The sequence below is a fragment of the Mustela nivalis genome, assembly GCF_964662115.1.
Source record: "Mustela nivalis genome assembly, contig: HAP1_SCAFFOLD_701, whole genome shotgun sequence".
Taxonomy (NCBI): Eukaryota; Metazoa; Chordata; class Mammalia; order Carnivora; family Mustelidae; genus Mustela; species Mustela nivalis.
The window spans coordinates 191,666-205,353 of NW_028135962.1; the positions used below are offsets into that span (position 1 = coordinate 191,666).

The 13,688-nt window shown below is 56.3% G+C and overlaps 2 long non-coding RNA genes across 4 annotated transcripts in view; one reads left to right on the forward strand and one right to left on the reverse strand.

Moving 5' to 3' along the window:
- LOC309857432 overlaps positions 1 to 13,688 on the forward strand; it is a 296,182-nt gene that overhangs the window by 88,666 nt on the left and 193,828 nt on the right. The window lies entirely within an intron of this gene.
- Positions 1,826 to 3,809, reverse strand: LOC309857433. 3 transcript variants are annotated; one of them, XR_014307712.1, is made up of 4 exons: positions 3,559 to 3,809; positions 2,887 to 2,919; positions 2,384 to 2,505; positions 1,826 to 2,205 (listed from the first exon to the last, which is right to left on the reverse strand). It is a non-coding gene; the product is annotated as an uncharacterized lncRNA (long non-coding RNA). The 3 variants fall into 3 exon arrangements; XR_014307713.1 differs by having other exon boundaries at positions 2,384 to 2,919; XR_014307714.1 differs by lacking the exon at positions 3,559 to 3,809 and having other exon boundaries at positions 2,384 to 2,979.

Sequence of the window (13,688 nt, forward strand, 5' to 3'; positions counted from 1 at the left end):
CGCTGTATCTGCAAGGTTGGGGACCCTTGGCGTGTCCTTTTGCTTCCATGTAATTTTGGACATCCTCTTTGGATTCCGGGTTGACCCAGTGCTGGTTGGGTAGCATGTAATTGAACTTCCATGGATTCGTGGTCTCTCCAGGGTTGCTCTTAGGGTTCATTTGGCGTTCCGTAGCATCGTGCTGAGAAAAGATGCGTGGGATGATATCCATCTTTTGGAGTTTGTTGAGACTTGGGTTGTGCCCTAACGTGTGATCTACTCTGGAGAATGTTCCATGTGCACTGGAAATCCAGCACTGCGGATGCTGCGGTTTCAGGGTGGAAGGTTCTGCATCTACGTGTTGAAACGGGTGCATCCCTCAAAGCCATAGATTCCCTGTTGATTGTCAGTTTGGATCCTGTGTCCATTAGCAGATGTGGGGTGTTAGAGTCCCCCACTGCATGGTACGGCTGTCAAAGGTGACTTTATGTTTGTTATGCACTGTTGGATGCCTTTGGGTGCTCCCATGGTGCGTGTCTACATATTTCGAGATGTTCTCTCCTATTACATGGCCTCCCTTGCGAGGAAGTAGTGTCCTTCTCTGTGGCTTCGTACCTCCCCCCTTTGGTTCAGAGTCTGTTGTGTCTGGAGAGAAGGATTCCTACCCTTGCTTCGTTTCGCATCCATTTGCATGATAGACGCTTCTCCCCTGCTCACATTCCATGTGTGTGTTGGTCTACCGCGTCAGGCGAGTTCCCCATTTCAGACAAGTGAGTGGAACATGGGTGTGTCACCTGGTGGATGATGGAGACCAGGGACTTCAGAACCACCTGGACCTGACAGTGCCCTTGGCCAGCCAGGAGAGTGTGGGGTTTCTCTGGTCAAGGATCTGAACCTTTATCCTGGCAAGGGAGAACCAATCTCTGCTCCATCAGGCCCCAGCCAGGGAGCAGTGGCTACCATGGACCTGACCAAGAGGGTCAGGGGCCTGAAGGGCCCCACGGCCTTGCCAAGAACTGCGTAAGGAAATGCAGGATGGCTGGACATCCTAGCTCCTAGGTCAGCATAGACGTGAATAGAGCCAGAGACACCTCCCAGTTTCTTTCGTTTTTCTCCAGCCTCACCCAAAAGAAGCAGGGAAAAGGAATCCAGAGATCCTGGATAAGGATCCCAGGGGGATTCCAGTCTTGGTAAAGGGTGAACCTGGAGAGCCTCTAGGGAAACTGAGGACGGGACGTCCTGCCTGCCCTTCTTCCATTTACAAAATATCTTCCTCAGATTTTGGAGCTTCCACAGGCAGGGTTGAATCTCTTTGCATGTGTTTTCCCTACATCGTGCTGATGCAATTCAGGAGACTGAACTCGACAACCGTCAGTCCCAAATACTGGGTCCAAACCCGCACAAACACACGCACACGTAGCATATCCCCAAGGAAGCGAGACATCGTCCTCCTTGCTTTAGAGGGTAGAGTAGCAGCCCCTCTCCTGGGCAGCACATAGTTCTGGGGAGGGGAAGGAACTCTCCAGGACTCGCCTGGTCAGGGTTTGTTGCCTTCCTGGGGAAGGACCTGCAACGTCTCCATCTCAGGGGTCCTGAGGGCTGTGTCTGCTGTTTGCCCAGATGCCTGACACAGAAATGAACCTGTCCTCTGAGGAAACGGCATTGGGAGGTGCCACCAGTAATGAGTAGTGCCACCAGAAGTGAGGAGGGCTGGCTCCTCTCCTTTCTGCCCCATTGAATAGCTGCTGACTCTGTAAGATTTCTGGGTTCAGGAATGAAGAAGAGAGTCTGTACACGTTGTACATTACCGTAGGAAATAAAAGAACCAAACGCACACGTGGGCAGGTAGAGGAGAAAATAAAAACCTTTATTATTATTATTATTATTACTACTACTACTATTATTATTTGGGTAAGAAAACTTTAATCCCAAGGGTTCTCATTCCTTTTTGTTGTTGTGGTGGTGGTGGTTGTGGTTAAATAACAACCCTTTAATTATATTCAATATTGCCCCTTCCAGAACAAGTAATTCTGTAGGGGAGAGGAAGGGGTGTTGAGCAGCGGATGGGGCTCGTGCACCACAAGTAGCCCAGGGGCCGAGGGGCAATCCTTGGCTCAGCCAGTGTGCACGGGTTCAGGTCTGATGGTGGCTGTAGCCAGTGGTCCTGGTGCTTGTGTTCTGCTGGCCAGCTAGGACCGCGGCTCCAGCTGGCATGACAGGTTGTAGCTAAGGACAGAGGGACACCTGTGAGTTGAGCAGCAGCTGGCATTCAGGAGTCCCTCCCAGGGTTTTCCCACAGCTGGTGTCTGGCTGCCCAGGGAGCCCTAGAAGGAGGATCCCAGGCGGGGCCAGCAGAAAGAGTCCACCCCGACGTCGCCTGACCCAGCTCCTGAGTGGGCCTCACCTGTCATCCTCGCTGAGCCGCTCCACAGCCCAGAACCAGGCCGTGAATGGATGCTGGGGCTCTAGGCAGTAATTCTCTGCCGCCGCCTGGAGCAGCATGATGTCCGTGAGGACTCGGTATTCCTGGGCCGGGACAGAGGCACAGGATGCACCCTGAGCCTGGGTGGGGAAGCTACAGGGCCAGGTGAGGGCCGAGCAGCGGGACAGGGGTCGGGTCCTGGGTCTTGGCACACATGACCACCCTCCTGCATGCAACTTCGTCTGGTCCCAAACTGTTCTCAGAGGCTAGTAGAATTAGCCCCTCCTCCATCAAGGGAAGTTCTCCTTGATGCCCTTCTGGATCCCTACTGACTGACTCGATGGGTCTTGCACTTCATTCTTAGCAACCTGTCCCAGGAAATGGGAGATGGAGGGGAGTGGATGGAGCCAAGCAATGTTCTTCCCAGGGGCGTCTCTGATAGGGTCTGCCTGCCCTTCCCTACAGCCAGGGCTACGTATGCTCACCTTATTCTTTTTGCGGTGGTTGATCTCATTGCCCTGGAAAGTAGACAACCATTGTCCTTCAGAAAGAGGCCCCCGGTCAGTCCTAGCACCTTACACCCACCCGTTCTGAGGCTGCGCGTAGGCCAGGACCCCGGAGTGGGCCGCCAAGCCACACACACAATGAGACTGGGGTTAGGGCAAGCCCTGGGGTCCAGAGGAAGGAAGACTGGGGGATGGTGAAAGGGCTCCCGGTCAGCACCCTGCAGCACAACACTCTGTGGTGACTGAAGGGAGCGGCAGACGCCTCAGGCAGGCAGGATCTGCTGGGCTCCTGAAGTGTGGCTGATGTGCAGGGTCCTGACTTCACTGTCCCCGACAGGCAAGGTCTGAGGGAGAGGCTGCAGCCCATGCACACAGAGCGCATGCAGCTTCACCTTCAGGATGCGCTGGTGCTTCCCCAGTCTTGGGCCACCCGTCTGGGTGCAGACTCCCTTCCCTCAGCACTGAGATGGGCGCAGACTCCCTTCCCTCAGCACTGAGATGGGCAAGAGATGCCAGTTCTTAGGGGCGGCTGTGAGGCTGTGGGGAAGGGAGGTCTCCGAAGGACTCAGAGCTCAGGGCTCAGTCCGGGGACTCTCTGCTCCCTGTCCTCAGGACTCTGGTCCCTCCTCCACAATCCTCAGGCTCACCCACCTCCAGGTAGTCCTCCATTGCTGTATCAAGCACCACCAGGTCGGAGAGGAAAGTGCCAAGGTATGGGACGACACCCTGTGTCATGAGGGGTAGGTTTGGGATGAGTCCCTGCTGTCTGGTGCCCACAGGGGCCCTCCCCGAAAAGACTTCAGCGTCCTGGCCCACCCCACTTTCCCACATGGAAAAGGGCCTAGGACCCTTAGTTGCTTCCCCTGGATTCGCTTTCCCCTCACCCTCCCAGAACATCAGACTCCTCCTAATCGCCTCCAGGGCCTGCTTTTTGAAATTCAAAAAACCCCCTGGCTATGGAGCCCCGGGCCCCTCCCCAGCCCCAAATCCATTCTCTACCCAGCCTGCTAGACTCCTTCCTCCTGGTCCCCAGGAAAGAAGACATTGAGCAACTGTGGCGGCAGGCAGGAGGTGGAGCTGGAGTGGCAGGTCCCACCTGTCCTGATCTGGACGCTTCTAGCCCTCAGGGAGGAGCCCCTCTCCCCTGGCCTTGGAGGCCCTGTCCCTCAGGCACACTCACCTTCTTGGGCAGCCCCTTCCGCGCTCTCTGCAGCTGCCTCACCAGGCTGGCCAGTTTGTTCGAGGGCCGCTTCTAGAGGGCCAAGGACAAGATCCTTGAGAGCAGAATAGCCTCAGTCCCCTTGCGCCCACCGTCTTGGACTGCAGACCCTAGACGTCCGACCTACGTCTGCTGATACTGACGCTCCATTCCCCTGAAGCATGCCACGAGTCCTTCTAGAACAATCTCAGCTCCCCCATTCAGTCCATGGGGGACCTGGAGCTTGGAGCCTGGCCTCCCTGAGCCTGTTTTCCCATGGGCAGAAGGGGGAACTCCACCTACCTCCTGCGGTCTCCTGAGCACTCAGGATCCTCTTAGGATCATCATTTTTGTGGCCCACAACCCATCCCCACCCCATCTGTGAGCAGGGGCCTGTCCTCTGGGCTGTCCGCGTTCATGTGGGCCCCCATGTGGACCTTCTCGATGGATGGACACAGAGAGACCTGAAATCTAGCCTAGGGAGTCTGGATGGGCAGCACCCGCTTGTCCCAGCCCCAGGGGGAATCTTCAGCCCAGGCTGTCAGCACATTCCTGCCAAAGGCTTCTGCTCCCCGAGGAATGCTTCAGGCCATTCCCTACTTCATCCACACAGGATCACGCCTCCTCCCACCCCTCTCCTGTCCTTGGAGCCCTGCACCTCCCGTGCTACCTTGATGAGTAGTTCCCTGCCCTGGGGGTTGCCTTCTGTGCAGAGCTGTTGGAATGTTCGGAAGCTCTTCCTGAAGAGAGGGAAAGAAGTTAGGCTCAGGGGAGTCCTAACGTGGCAGGGTAGAGTGCGAGTCCCTTTTCTTGGAGCAGCCCCGCATGTCCACGGGGCTGGCTGAGGGTTTGCTCTGGGCTGCTCTGAGCACTGGGGTCTTCGTAGGACATGGGAGGGCGTTCTCCTGGGCGTCCCCCTGGGCGTCCCTTCCCAGCTTAATTGAACAGCTCGGTTTGGGTGGGGTTCTGGCTGAACCATGGGCAGAGACTTCAGTGGCTGCCAAGTCACCACGTGGAAATATGGAATTCAGCTGAGGCCAGGGTGGGGCATGGAGGACATTGGATTTCTCAAGCAGGAGGCCTGGTGGCCTGTTCCCCAGGAAGGCTGAGAGGAGCAGCCCCGGGCCCAGGTCCTTTGGTCAGGGTTTGCTGCCTCCCAGGAGGTCCAAGCTGACTGAGGGGGGCAAAGGACAGGCCTGTGGGAGATCCCGCCTCCATCCTGGCCCCTCCTGCAGAGAAGCCTCCTCACCTGGAGACGTTGTCCCATGTCCTCTGCAGGCGGTGGATGGAGGCACTCTGCAGAGCCGCCAGGATGGCACGCAGGGAGGAGTAGTTCCCTAGGATCTGACAGGCCTGGGGGAGGGAGGAGAAGGAGCTGTCAGTGGGAGAGCAGGAGCCCCAGATGCTCGAGAGCTTTAGTGCCCCCCTCGGTTTAGGGCTCCCCCACGGGTGAAGCTGATGTCCAGGGAGCTGCAGAAGGGCACAGGTCAGCCCTAAAGAGGAACACTGCTGGCGAGAGGGAGGATTTTCCCTCACTGCAAAGGAGGCGTCACGTGGGAACTGAGCGTCCCAACGTTGGGCCATGCCCCCGGGAGGAAGAGCCTAGGGACCACAGGCCTTAGAGCAGGGCCTTCAGCCCTGAGAAGGGAGCGAGACAGAAGAGCAGTTCCCGAGGCTCAGGCGAGCCTCAGGGAGCTGGGCCTCCCACAGCATACCTTGGCCACCCGGATCCAGTGGCCCACCACCACGGCCCTGTCCCGGGCTGTCATGCTTGGGTCGCCAAGGCACGTGGTGACGATGCAGCTGGCCACAGCATTGAAGTGGGCGATGGTGGCCCGGACTGTGGGTGCCAGGTGCTCGTTGCCAGGCCTGTTCCTCCGGGACCAGACGGAGCCCAGGCACTGATGGGGCACCACCTTCTTGAACAGCTCCTAGGGGACAGGGGGAGGTGTGTTGAGCCCCACACATGTTCGCCCATGCAAGACTCATGTCCTCGGGAGGGGTCCCAGGTCAGAGCTGGAGCTCAGGAGGCTGCGAATGTGGCCGGAGCCTGCTTAGAGAGCCTGCATTTCATGCCCCTCTTCTTCTCCGAGGGAAGCCAGTGCGGGACGCCCCAGGAGCCAAGAGAGGCAAGGGAAGGGAGGGAGGCGTGTGCACCCTGATCATTCCATGTCCAGGGGGCCGCACCAGGTGGTGCTCCCAAGGGGGCATCTCCTCCTCCAAATGCTCATCCCTGCGGTCCCTGTCTCCTTACAGGTGCCCATTGTCACCTGGTGGCTGAAAGCATGGCTTTCCGTGTCTAGCCTGTCCTTCAGGACGCATCAGATGCCTAAGCCAGGTTGATGGTGCTCAGGCTCCCAGGCAGATGGGTGGGCGACCCATGGACGGGATTGCACACAGGGAGCTGCCCTCCTCCCCGCGGGGGACCAGAGCCTTCCCATTTACGGGCTCTCGCTTCTGAGTCATTGCATCTGCGTGGTACCTCTGCCTCAGTCCTTCTCAGTGCCTGTCTCCACAGTCCGCAGCTGGACAGTGAAAGCTCAGGTCTAAAAACCCTGATGGGTTTCCCCGGTCGGTTAGGGCTGCAGCTGAGATCTGGCCCTATATCCTAGGAGTCCACATCAGGGAAAAGCCGGTATAGGGCAGCGGAGAGCAGAAGAAAAGCCGGCCCTGCCCTCCTACCCTGGGGGCCCAGCTGCTCACCGCATCCATGTAGGTGAGCTGCTCTGCCACCAGCTTGGGAGGGAAGTCCAGGAGGTCAGGCTCCTTCTCTTTGAGCCGCTTCTTGGGTTGGCAGGATGCCTCTGCGGCTGGAGTGGGCTCAGTGGCACCTGCGACAGCTGGCGTGCAAACTCCCAGGCAAGCCGATGGCCCAGCCGTCTGTGCCTCAGGACCCGGCGACCATTCGTAACCTAGGAGCCCCTGTTCCAGTTCTGGAGCAGCCGGTGGAGGGGAGGCTGGCTCGGACCCTGAAGGTGATGGCTGATGCAGAGCCAGGGTTGCCTCTCGCTCCATGGGAGGCTCTTTGGCCGGCTCAGCTGCTGGAACGCGTCGCATAGCGGACACGGGGGTGGGAGTAAGGGGAACGATTCAGCCACATCACTGACACTCCATGTGCCTTTCCCTGAACAGGACGGATCCCATGGCCTTTCAAGGAATACCCAGCCCATGAGCCCCATCCCAGATGGCCTTCCCAGCTTGCAATGCCCCTTACCCTCCGCCTCAGCCTCTGTGAGCTGCAGAAGTTCCCGCTGCCTCAGCGGAACGGGGGCATGGGTGTTTAGGTCCCGGTCATGCCACGTGACGTGCACATAGGCCCCCTTGACCTCCACATGGGCAGTGTGCAGGGACTGCCCGATATCCTGCCGTGTCTGCTCAGGCCAGGTTCCCAAGATGGGACACAGAGTGCTGGGGAAAGTCAAATGTGGGGCAGAGTCAGAGACCTGGCCTTCCCTTCCTTTTCCACGCTACTCCCACAGCACCATCCTTTCGGTGTGGGCCCCACAGAATGGCGCCAGCCCACTTGCAACCCCTCTGGAGCTGTCCTTGCTGACTGCTGACCACGTGGGATGAGGGAGGGACCTCCCATAGGTCTGTCCTTTGGCCCCTCAGTCATGCATCCTCCCTGCAGACCAGTGTCTGGGCTTTGGTTGGAGGCCGACGGGTGAGTGGTCCGGTCCCCACCCTTTCTGTCCTTGGCCCCACTTGTGGTGGTCAGCGGAGGTGGATATGGATAGGGGCAGGCGGAGCAAGAATGGACCATCCAAGGGATGGCTGTTGTAGGCACCAACTCAGCCCACAATGGGCTCTGCTTCCCAGAGTGCTTGGCATCCCGTCCACACCTCTCTCGGACTCTTTGGCCTCTTCAGAGGAAGCTGCCCCACTAAGCTCTCCCATGGAAATCGAGAGTCCTGGGAGATCCATGGTTCTGAACATCCCTCGCCAGCAACATCCCCTGTCGCCTCCCACCCTGCTCTGTGGAGGCAGCAGGACCTCCTCTGGCACCCAAAGACCTATCCTGTTCTTCCTTGATCGTAGAGTGCATCCTCGTGGTCCCAAGAGAGGTGGATCCATTCATCCCTAGAGTAGGTCACAGAGATGCCCCATCTGATGAACGCTAGACATGCGTGCTTAGGATGTGGAGAGTGCCTATGTGACCCTGGGACGAGAATGGAGACCCAGACATTGTCTCTACGTTACCCATTCACTGCTCTTGGTGACTAGAGAGAGCCTGCATTCCTAGGTGCTTAAGAGCCATGATTGAATGAAATCATCCCAAACAGGACTTTGCAAATCCTGAGTGGCCCTTGGGCTGCTCTGCCTGCTCCCAGTGTCCCCTCGACCTGGGCACATCAAGGACCACAGTCAGGACCAGCTAGATGGCATCTCAGAGGTCCTTTGCCAATAGGAAAGCTGCCAGCTTTCCGTTTCCTTTCTCTAGACCCAGAAGGACCACAGGCCTGTGAGGGTTGAGCCTGAACGCGTCTTCCCTGGAGAGGGAAATGTTCAGCGCGAAGACGCCCAGCATGTCCAGCAGCCCTTTCTGCAGAGCCGGGCCCCAGAGAGGCGCGTGCCATGTTTCCTCCCATGACTCCCTGCAGTCGCCCTACGAGGTTCATCCTCTTAGCACCTCCACTTTTCCGGACAGGAGAGGGAAAGTCAGAGAGGTGCAGTGACATTCCCAAGTCCTACAACTAGTAGACGGAAGGCTCCCCCTTGTGCTGGCTATGAGGTGGGCACTCACCGAGGGAACTGGTGATCCCGGACCTGCCGGGCTGACGGGAACATCTGATAGATGGAGAACATGGTGGTGACGATTGAGAGGCTTCTATCCGGGAAGGATAGCAGCAGGGAATGTCTCCATCTCTGCACTGTGCCTTGTTTGAGCTCCAGCATCGTGCAGGCCTCGTCCGGGGACAGGGATGATGCCTTTTCCAGCAGGCAGACAAGGGGGCGGGGTGGGGAGCAACATAGTCAGCTTCAACGCCGTGAAGCCCCAGGAAGAGCAGGGTCTGGAGCTCAGACTGCATCCTCCCATCCCTTTGGGAACTTGGGCAAGACGACGAGGGACTTGTGTGCCCACCCAGAAAAAAGGTTCTTGGCTGAAAACCTAAAACCAACCTCCAAAGGACCCATCTAGGCTTAAATGTACTGGTGACTTCAACATGTGTGGTTCGCTGGACAGCAATAGCCTGTCTGTCTCTTCCTAGCCCGTATGAAGATCTGTATGTGTATGCCATGGAGTCATGAGGAAGGAGCCCTACTGTTGAGAGGAGAAAAGAGAGGTTGAGCATCTCCAAGCCTGCTCAAGGTCATCCGCGTTGGGTCTGAGATCTGTCCAAAGCATGGGCTACATGGCATTTCGCCTATGCTGATGCGGTTTGGCCTGTTGCTGTCAGGGGCAGAAAGGTTCAGGGGGAAACCACCTTCCTTGGCAGGCCCCAGGGCAGCCAGTTGTGTCTAGTCTGGGCTGTGGGCTGGCCCCGGTCATCTCTGGGTCCTGAGACTGGCCATGAACCTGGGCCCGTTCTCACCCCAGACCAGGACTGGATGTTGTTGGTGGCCTGAGGTCCCTGCTGCTTGTCAAGGGAGATGGAGTAGCTGAAGCCTTGCAGCAGCTCATGCCAGAGCCAGCTACCTGGGCCAGGAGGCATCGGAGGCCTTCCACCCAATCTTTGGGTCTACGGTCTGGCAGATGGAGTGACCCAAATCATCTGTGAGGACCCTTGAGGTGCCCTTTCCTTGCAGCATTGCTGGAATGGCAAGCAGTTTGAGTCACGTCAAGTTCCAGCAGCAATGCTAGACCGAGTCACTGTAGCAGACCACGTCCTTTAGAAAGGGGGACTGTGAGGACCTAGAGGGAAAGAGCCTGTGAGCTGGTGGACCTCCTAGGATTCGATGTGTTCTGAGAGTTGATACATTCCAGAAAGACCTGTAGAATGGCTTGATCCCACCGGCCCTTTTGTAGGTTCAATCACCCTATCTGGTATGAGGATTTAGAAGGGCGTGGGCCAGTTCTCCAGAACCCAGCTGGGTTCTCCACTTGTTAGCTGGCATGAGTAGGGAAAATCGTAAAACCCGTGGGAAAAGGCCAAGATACTCATGGCTTTGTGAAAAGCAACACAAGGCCAGAGGAAAGAAATCAAAACAACTTCCCCCCATGCCACGGAAAGCATTCACTCTATTCTCTACCAGTCCCACGTAGGTGAAGAGTGTCTTCCTCCCTTACTTACCCATAGGTGTGGCATATGTGCGGAGGTGTGGGTTACTCTGGGGTGGGGCCGGTGGAATAGTCAAGTGGAAACACTCTGGGAAGGCCCCAGGTTTGTCCCCATCGTTGCATGGGGGCCCTGGGTGTGGAGGAGCTTCTTCCTATTCTCACCTCAGAGCAGCACTGATCCTGGGTGGCCTGGGACACCTGACCCTTGTCCAGCGAGTTGGAGTCGTTGAAGTCCCCAGCCAGCTCATTCACAGTCTCTGGGGTGCAGCTCTGAAAAGGCAGTGCCCCATAGACACAGGGCCAAGAGCCATTAGCAGCCTCCCGGAACATTGCCACCAGGGGACACCCCCACTAGACATCGTGTTCTCCAGTTCAGGCTAAGAGGGATGGCTGAAAAGACATTGAGCAAGGACGTAGCCAGAGGACACTCTAAGGCTCATGACTACTATGAGCCTTATCATTGTGTCACCCTCCCCTTTTCATCCAGCCTGCTATGACCTGGGGTATGAACATGACAGATGGGTCCAGCCTCCAACACCAGGCAGCTTGCTTCTGCCCAGGAAGGGCATATCCCTCATCCCCTGTCCCCACTTCTACAAACACACACACACACACACACACACACACACACACACACAAACAGGGAGAGAGAGAGAGAGAGAGAGAGAGAGAGAGATGTGCTCCCACACAGTAAGGGACAGTGGTGTGTGCCCGCTGAGGTGGGACCACAGTTGTTGCCCACTCTCCAGTGGGCTGCCCCGAGCTGCCTTGTGTTACCTGTTGGTGTCTCCGGCCCCATGACCAGAAGCTTCGGAAAAGAGGGCTGAAGCACTGTCTGCAACTGCAGTCATGTCTCTGGCTCTGGGCTCCTGTGGGCCCAGCACCCCTGGAAGTAGGAAGACAACAACTGAACATGGTGTTCTGTCGAAGGTCTCCACTCAAGTGTGCTGGAGAGCAGGTTGCCCTTTGAAAGTGGGTGCCTGGTTGCCAGAGTTCTAAGTTCAGTTGGGGCCTATCATGAAGAATATGAGGTCACCCTTTCAGGATTCTAATACCTGGGGCCCTTCCTAAAGTCACCCCCTCTCTGCAGCCCCTTCACTTGGCTCTTGACCTCTCTTCCCCGGGACTGTACACAATGAGCCAAAAGTGCCAGAGGCACCATGCTCTGGAATTGGCACTCAGGTCCTCCCTTTCAGGAGACAGAGCTGAAGTCAGACGTTTGTTCTCTGTCCTTTCCCACTCCTGTGTCCTCAGTCATTGTGTGTCTCCCCTAGTGCCCACATTCCCAACCTGCATAGTGGGGACCAGGGAGAATCTAGTTCCTTGGGACATCTTAGGGTGTATGTAGACCGTATTTGTGGTATGTGTGCGACGGTGTCACGGGAAATCAGAGGCACACATAGAAGGCCAGATGAATTGCAGGAAGGGGTGGGACGTGGCCTGGAGGAACGCTGCGAGGAGGCCTGGGTCCCGGCTTTGTGTCGTTTTGGAACCGTCCCTTTCCCTCTTGGCGTCATTATAATGGGGCACCATGATGGGGTGGAAATGCACGAAGATGCAGACTTTGTCATCCTCGGTAGTGAAACGGTTCAGTTGTTTCCCACATAGCTTTAGAAGGAGACCTCTTTCCCTCGTTCTGGTATATGAGGGGAGCAGCCTTCACAGTGGCTCCCAGGGATCCTGACCTGTGGTGGAGGCATCACTCTGCAAGCTCTGGGTGGTTAGCGAGTGGCTTCTGAGCCACGCGATGTACTTACTCAACGTGATGAAATAGCATGCCTCGTGTTTCTCTAGATGTCAGGCAAGGAGTTTCGCACTTCCTAGTTTCTTTGCTCATGGTCCACTTCTCCCTTGTTCCCCTTTTCTTCTCGGAATCTGAAGCGAAAAACATGCCCAGATGGTTGGCGCTGCCATCTATCGAGGCTCACAGTGCCAGGATCGGAGGCAGTGGCAAGGCCAACATGCGCCCAGAAACTCAGATTCTGAGTTGAATGGCTCCCCGAATGATGGGTGCTAAGTTGGGGAAAATCCTCTGCTAGTCCAGCCTCAGTTACAACCACGGGCTCACAAGTATGGTGATGTGGAGGAAGCATGCGGAATTGTGCCTCCATTCCTCTTCTGCAACAACTGTGGGGCATTCAGTCCATGCATTTGAAGATGCAGGGTATTGGGGCAATGCCGTTGCAGAGGGACAAGAGATCGCTACCTGTCTCCCAGGCCTGAGGCCCTGTCCCTGCCTTCCTCACCACCCTCTGCTCTGCTCCCAGTTGCTCTCCAGCCACACTGGATGCCTCTTTCATGTCCTCTGGCCAACCCAGCTTCTGGTAGTGAGGCTCTAAGGCAGAGGTGCCTTCCCTCTTCATGACACAGGGCAGCCAGACTTGTGTGGGACTAGCTCCCTTGTTTTTATTCTGTCCTCAGCGCTGTCCCCCTCAGTGAGGCCTTTCGGGCCTTTCTCTCCAATGACTCTGCAGCCCTCTTTCAGAGTATTCTTCGTTTGTCTCACGGAACGCTTGCTCTTTTCTTTCGCATGGCACTGTTTGGTGCGTTGGTCCATCTCTAGACTGTGGGACCCTCCATACTGTGTTGCACAGTGACTTGTGCCAGTGTGCATTCCCACGGATGGTGTCCAAGGGTTCCCTGTTCTCCCTGTCCTCACCGGCATTTGTTAGCTCCTATGCTCCCAACCAACAATCTACCGTAGGATCCCAGAGTTCCACGCCTGGGAACATACTCCTAGACAGCCAAGGAATATGGCCAAGAACTCCCTGCGCCCACCCCCATGGTCAGGAATCCTTGTGAACACCGCTTATTCTGGTCATCCTTTTAGGGCCTAGGAACATGAAGTCATTGTGTTGTGTAGCTGAGACGTGCACAGTGCTCGATGTCAGTTCTTTCAATCCAACTGGGGCCGAAAATATTTTACTATTCATAATGAGCCTCGGGAAAGTTGACTTGGTAAAGGAATGACACGTAAGCAAAACTGGAAACAGCAGAAGCTAAAGTCAGTAGATGACGACAGGCATAGGAACACCCAAGCCCTTGCATCAACAATGGGTTCTGAGTGGGGGGAAAAAATCAGGGAAGGAAAAATCAAGCAGACGAAGGAGAATGTTCAGTTTGGGTTCTGTTTGAAAACATGATCAAGGAATAACAGGTCTCAAGAAATTAACTCTGAAAAATACCTTCTCACATAAAGTTGTCCCGGGTGGGGCAATTCTGTCTTTCAACCTCGAAGTAGGCACAGAAGGACATTTTGTTGGCTCCATGTTGTCTCAAGGAAAATGGCAGAAGTCGAATGGCTGAGAGAGGACCTACCTGGAAAGGGTATAAAGGGCCAGATGAAATGGTCCTGTGTTCATT